At 41.2% G+C, this 6,762-nt stretch overlaps 1 pseudogene; it reads right to left on the bottom strand.

Moving 5' to 3' along the window:
- Positions 1-1,365: 1,365 nt before the first annotated feature.
- Positions 1,366-5,654, bottom strand: LOC100619307 (intelectin-2-like; annotated as a pseudogene).
- Positions 5,655-6,762: the final 1,108 nt, after the last annotated feature.

The raw sequence follows: 6,762 nt of genomic DNA, 5'->3' as shown, positions 1-6,762 counted from the left end.
GAATGTCTGCCTTTTGACTCAGCCATAGCACTGCTGGGCAAAGAGATAATATGAAAAAATACACATACGAGAATATTCATAGCTGCACTCTTTGTGGTGGCAAAAAAAATTGGAAAATGAGGGGCTGCCCTTCAATTGGGGAATGCCTGAACAAATTGTGGTGATGTTGGTGTTATAATACTATTGTGCTCAAAGGAATAATAAAGTGGAGGAATTCCATGGAGATTGGAACAACCTCCAGGAAGTGATGCAGAATAAAAGGAGCAGAACCAGGAAAACAATGTACACAGAGACTGATACACTGTGGCACAATCGAATGTAATGGACTTCTCCATTAGTGGTAATGCATTGATCCTGAACAAAACGGAGGGATATAGGAGAAAAAATCACTATCCACATTCAGAGGAAAAACTGTGGGAGTAGAAACACAGGAGAAAAAACAACTGCTTGATTACATGGGTTGAAGAGGATATGATTGGGGATGTAGACTCTAAATGAACATCCTAGTGCAAATACCAACAACTTGGAAATGGATTCTGATCAAGGACACATGTAATACCCAGTGGAATTGCATGTCGGCTATGGGAGGGGTCAGAGGAAGGGAGGGAGGAATAGAAAATGATTTTTGTAACCAAGGAATAATGTTTGAAATTGACCAAATAAAAAAATAATGTCAAAAAAATAACAGGCCAAATATCCACCCAAGTTTTTTTATCTTTCAACTAATAATAACAATGATGATAATAACTACATGTATAAGCATTTTACAAATATGATGTCATTTAATCCTCACAGAAACCCTTGGGGGTAGGTGCTATCATTTCTCTATTTTATAGATGAGGAAACTGAGGCAAATGGAAGATAAAGTTTTGCTGAGGGTCACACAGCTAGTGTCAAATGCTGAATTTGAACTTCTGTCTGGGCTGACTTTAGGTTAGGCACAGTATCCATTGTGCCACCTTCATGAGTGAAGTAAACTCTTTCTGCCTTCTCAAGCATGACTTCTAGCTCTTCCTCTGAGTAGCTTCTGCCTAAAACTAGAAAACCATTGCCTCAGTGTCTTAAGTGTGATTAGCTTAGAAAGAGAAGCACTTGCCCAGGCTAGTGAGATTGCTTGAAAGAAAGGAGCTGGCACTAATCCAGGTGAGACTCCTAGAACAAGAATAGATGTAATTCTGGATATGGAGTCAGGAAATCGTGAGTTTGAATTCTGTCTTGGTCACTTCCTAGCTGTATGACTCTGGGAAAGTCACTGCAACACTCAGTCTTAGTTTTCTCCCCAGTAAAGTGTGGATAATGATACCATCTGCCACACAGGGTCATTGTGAGGTTCAAATGAGAAAATATGTATAAAGTACCTGATACATTTTAAAGGGCTATATAAATATTAGTTATTATTACCGTTGATCCCATTAGCTCAAGCTTTTCTGTCTGTCTCTTTCTGTCTTTGTCTCTGCCTGTCTGTCTCCATTGCTGCCTTTTTCTTTCCCTCCCTCTCCCTCTCTACAGTGAACAAAGAGTTGATGTAAGGCTCCAATTTGACTCTACTAGGATCAAAGCTTCTGGAATTGCTATTCTCTAAACCATCTGATGGGTCCCAGAACTCACATGTTCAGTGTTACATCCAATGACTTTTATCCCAGCACACAGGGCATTGGCTGCGTTTTGTCCATTAAATACCCGGAAATGGACAAAACCTCCAACTATTTCACCTGGCAAGATACAAGAGAACTAGTCTGATCATAGTGAAAATCAAACATTTAGGAATTAGTTTTGAAGGGGCAGCCCTGTAGCTCCTTGAATGATGTGCCCAAGAACCCAGAGTGTGGCTTAACATCATTGCAAGCACATCTCGGAGCAGGTACTTGGGTTTTAACAAGACAGACAGTCAGAAGGGACTACGTTCATTGAAAGACATCACCAACCCTGGGCCTCAGTGATGTTCCCTTGCTTGTCTGAGATTTGGAGGAAAACTATCATATGCCTTTTATGAGCCCTCACTATTACAGCACAAAGCTCAGAAGGAGAAGGAGAAGAGATAATATAATTATTTGGGGTTCACACAACAAACACTCACTCTGGCTAAGTGGAGAGTAATAATGGGCAGTTTTTTGTGCATCACCAAAGTCATAGATGACAGGCACAGCTGGACCGTTGTCAGTGTCACTGACCAGCCCCATATTTCACTGGATAGATCTAAAAGATACAGAAAATGATGCCATGAGGAGAGGAGTATAAGACTGTGGGAGTCCTGTTGGGACCACTTGCCAGGGAGGCTCCCCATGACACAAAAGAACCCAGTTTGCCTCATAAAGGTGAAAGAGATTCAATTAAGAAGCCATTGACAGTATGATATCTCAGGAGGGAACTATTCTTCCAGTGTTCCATGGGAATCTTTTGGGCACATGGCAGATGGCCAGATTCTTGGCCTGAATGTTATAATAACCTGGATTCTAGAGGGCAACAGGAGTCTGAGCCCAATGTCTTCCAGGAGGACACATAAAGACTGGGACTGAAACTAAAATCCCTTATTAATTAATTATACTGTAAGCTTTGGAGTCCCACTGATCATATATGTAGGCAACATTGCAAAACAGAATCACAGAATTGGAAAGTGTATTAGAGGGTTGGTTTGAGTATAATGGAGAAAGAGTAGATGATCCCAGAAAGTAGGAGGGTGAGATGAATTCCCTCCATTCAGTCTTCTTCAAATATGTCTCTCCACTAACCCTGCCTTTACTCCCCTCTAACAACTGATTTAATGGGTGAACCTTTTCCCTTGGGAAAAGAGAGAGAAAACAGCTCTTTCCCATTCAATATGACAAGGAAGTCAATTTAAGATAACTGACAACTTTATTCTAACAAATGGTGGTTAGGGGTAAGATAAGCAAGATGTCTGCAGGTTGGATTTTATAGGAAAGTGGGTAGGACAGTATCTGTCTGCCTAAAAATATCTTTCTCCCTCCCCCCCAAAGTTGAGAGACCCAGGTTTGTCACCCTGGTCTCTAAGAGGCTCAGGGTTTGGTGACCCTTGGTCTTTTTATTACAGCAAAGCCAATGTATCACAGGAGCTCTGCGGGATCTTCTGATACTGTTCTTAGTCTCATCAGGTTCTGCCACAATTCTTGGTATTATAAGAAATGGTGGTTAGGATCAATGAGGGATTTTGTATGGCTTGGGAGAGAAATCTCTGATCGGCCTGTCACTCTTGGCTTTCTCAAGATAGAGAAAGAGATCAACTGTCTCCCCACCTGGAATCTCTCTTCTCTTAAGATTCCAGGCCTCCTTTACCATCCCCCACTATGGATGCAAACCTCTGCATGTCTTCCAGGCTCTGTCCTTCAAAGTCTCTGGATCATTCCTCTATGACAAAAGTTAGAAGAGACCCCAGCAGCCATCACTGTGAATTATAAGCAAAAAACATTCTCTACTAAAATATATCTAGGAAGGGATTTCTGGCTCCATGACCTTCAATGAAGGGAGCCCACCACTCTCAAGGTAATCCATTCTACCTCTGAACAACTCTAATCACTTGGCACTTATTGCTCCTGCTTCTAACTGCTGGGGTCAAAGCAAACACATCTAATCCCTGATCCACATAAATAATTAGCCTAGAACTGATAAAGCTTGATTATAGATCAAAGCAAACCATTTTTCATGGTTGGTTTTTCCTTCATTTTTTCAAGTCTTCTTCCACAACAAGACCAATATCGAAATAATGTTTTGTGTGATAGCAAAACTATAACCAATATCAAAAGGCTTAGAGAAAAAGGAGGAGAGGGTTGGAGGAATAGAACTTCGAACTCAAAAATGTCTTAAAATGAATGCTTAAAAATCATTTTTACATTTAATTAGGAAAAATAATGCATTGTTGAAGGAAAAATAAATGAAGAGCCCAAACCTAGCAGGTGAAACTCCTCACATAAATTATCCAAGGACCATAATGTAGAGGGAGGCAGGGTGATAACTACAAATAAACCACACTCATTTACACAAGAAGCATTTGGCATTCAGACAGAGGATCTAGCAGGAATCCTGGGCATACCTTGTAGTCATCACTGGTAGCAGCTTCTGCAGATCCAAAGGTGACATAATTGGCCCAGTTCCCTTCACCCTCAGGATAGTCGACTCTGTTACCTTGCTGGCTGGACCAACGATCCCCCTGGGTGCACTTCCCTGCCAAGTGATTCTCATGCACACTGGCCACCAGGGTCCAGCCACCTCTCCCGGTACTCATGTCACAAAAGGTCTGGTAGATGTTCCCATTCCCACTCTGGAGGAAGTACAGGCCATCTGCAGAGGACAGTCACACAGGCTCACTCAGTGACAGCCCAGGAGAAATCCAAAGGATGGGAAAAGACCAAAATAACAGAGGAAACACCTTTGAGGACTCACCCAGACCTGGCCTTGGGACTTTCCTTACTAGAGAAACATCTTTCCCCTCCATCTGGGAGAATGTTTTTGAGCTGAAGTAGGGCACAAGAATTCCTACTGAAAACCTATTATTGAGACTATTTTCTGCATTATAATAACATTATCCTGTATAATATTTGAGAGTGCAAATAGATTTCCTAAACACTACTCAGTGAGATGGGTAATGCATGTTTTCTGATTCTCATGTTACAGATTTTGAAGCTGTCTCACTTGTTACTTACCTATATTGACCTGCTAATTAGTGACAGAACAATTAAATCTACCTTAATTAGCTCTGAGTCTAGCATTCTTCCACTAGGTTACATATGCTTTCTCTTATCCACTCCTGTAGAAATGAAAAAAAAGAATCATTTAAATGATATTAATGACTTGCAGGTATGAACCAGCATGTGATACTTTATTAATGTAAAGTTAAACTTCACAGGCTTTTTTTTAAAGCCTTACCTTCCATGTTAAAATCTATACTAAGTATTGGTTCCAAGGCAAAGGAGTTGGGAGGCCTAGATACTTGAGGTTAAGTGACTTGCCCAGAGTCATACAGCTAGGAAGACTCACCTTCCTGAGTTCTGATCTGGCCTCAGACCCTTGCTGGGTGTGTTGTGACCCTGGGCAAGTCACTTAAACCTATTTGCCTCAGAGCTAGAGAAGGAAATAACAAGCCATTTCAATATGTCTGCCCAGAAAACCCCAACTGGGATCAGGAAGGGGCAGACATGACTGAAATGACTCAACAACAACAGCAAGAGTAGCCAAGAAAGAGAAGAAAGAGGGGCAAGAGATGGTGGAAGGAAATAAAATGGAAAAAGCCAAGGATGATGCAAATTTATTGCTTTCTGTCCTCTCTGACTTCAGTCTGCTAAAACTCCATTAGGGCTGCAATGTCCTAGAGAAACATCAGGTTGCCACAGTTGGGATGAGAAGGGCTAAAAAGTGGCTCAGTTTGCACTTTGAAGACCCTGGCACCCTGGGGCCAGCCTGACCCTGTCTTTATTTACTAGTTAACAGTGGACAGTATATTTTGATTTCCTTGAAGCACTGAGGTATGGTTCCATTTAAAGCAGCACAGGCTGGTTGTACAGGCATAAATAGATTTGGGTCTCAAAAACATAAAGAGAATGCTTACAGTTACTGGTTCGCACAAGTTCCCACCACAGAGCAGAGGTTCCTGGTTTCATCTGTCCTTCCTGAAGAGATCGGGGCCCATTCTCATTCCTTATCATTTTTTTAAGCCCTTACCTTTCATTTTAGAAATCATGCTAAGTATTGGTTCTAAGTCAGAAGAAAGGAAAGGGCTAGGCAAGTGGTGTTAAGTGACTTACTCTAAATTCACCCAAGAGAGGAGGTGTCCAGTTTGAGGGTCCATGTAGGGATTTGTTGAAGCCAGATTTGTACCTAGGACCTCCATTCTCTAGGCCTGGCTCTCTATCCACTGAAATGCCTAGCTGCCCCTAATCACTCCCATTGTAAAGTGTTTTCTAAAGCATTCCATCCCATGAAGTCTTTTTAAAAAATTTTATTTATAATATTTTTCCATGGTTACATGACTCATAATCCCCCCATTATCCTCCTCCCTCCCAAAGCCGACACGCAATTCCACTGGGTTATGCATCTATCATTGTTCAAAACCTATTTCCATGTTATTCATATTTGCAGTAATCTTTTAACATCAAAACCTTAATCACATCCCTTTTGCACTGTGTGGTCAATGTAACCAAAAAAATGTGGGTTTCAAGACTGTGAATTTCCAAAACTATAAAGATAATTTTTAGTGTTTGATTTAAATCAAAAATAAGTGGTCGCCATGGGAAAAATTCCCAAATATGAAAATACCCAAGTCAGCTGGATTTTATGGAGATTTTAATTAATACAAATGAAGGAATTTAAGGGAAGGGAGAGAGAGAGAGAAAGAGAAAGTAGTAGGAGAAGGGCCTAGGCCAAATGCCCTAGGCCTGAGCCTTAAGAGAGACTAGCCAGTCTTTTATCACTCACCACAAGATCGTCCTAAAGCAAAACACCAGTCCTTCACGGAAATCCTCAACTCCTGAACTCAGTTCAGAGACCCAGCTCCTCCAAACTAACTCCAAACTACAAATAAGTTCAGAGAGCCTCCTCTGAACTCCTGACCTCCTTTTAAAGAGAATTTTCTCTCATGTCACCTCCCCTAAATTTTCACATCTACCAATCACAGTACACGCTTTTCCCCAGGACTTGTCCATTCTTAGTTCACATGTTCTTTTGTTATCACCTTCTCTGATTAGATTATATCTTCTGAGTATTTCACATCTTTTTGCTAAGCTTGCCCTTTGTAAGTTGCTTGACCTTTTAGTT

The sequence above is a fragment of the Monodelphis domestica genome, chromosome 2 (assembly GCF_027887165.1).
Source record: "Monodelphis domestica isolate mMonDom1 chromosome 2, mMonDom1.pri, whole genome shotgun sequence".
Taxonomy (NCBI): domain Eukaryota; kingdom Metazoa; phylum Chordata; class Mammalia; order Didelphimorphia; family Didelphidae; genus Monodelphis; species Monodelphis domestica.
The sequence above is the reverse complement of the archived record's forward strand: the minus strand, read 5'-3'. Positions and strand labels throughout refer to the sequence as shown.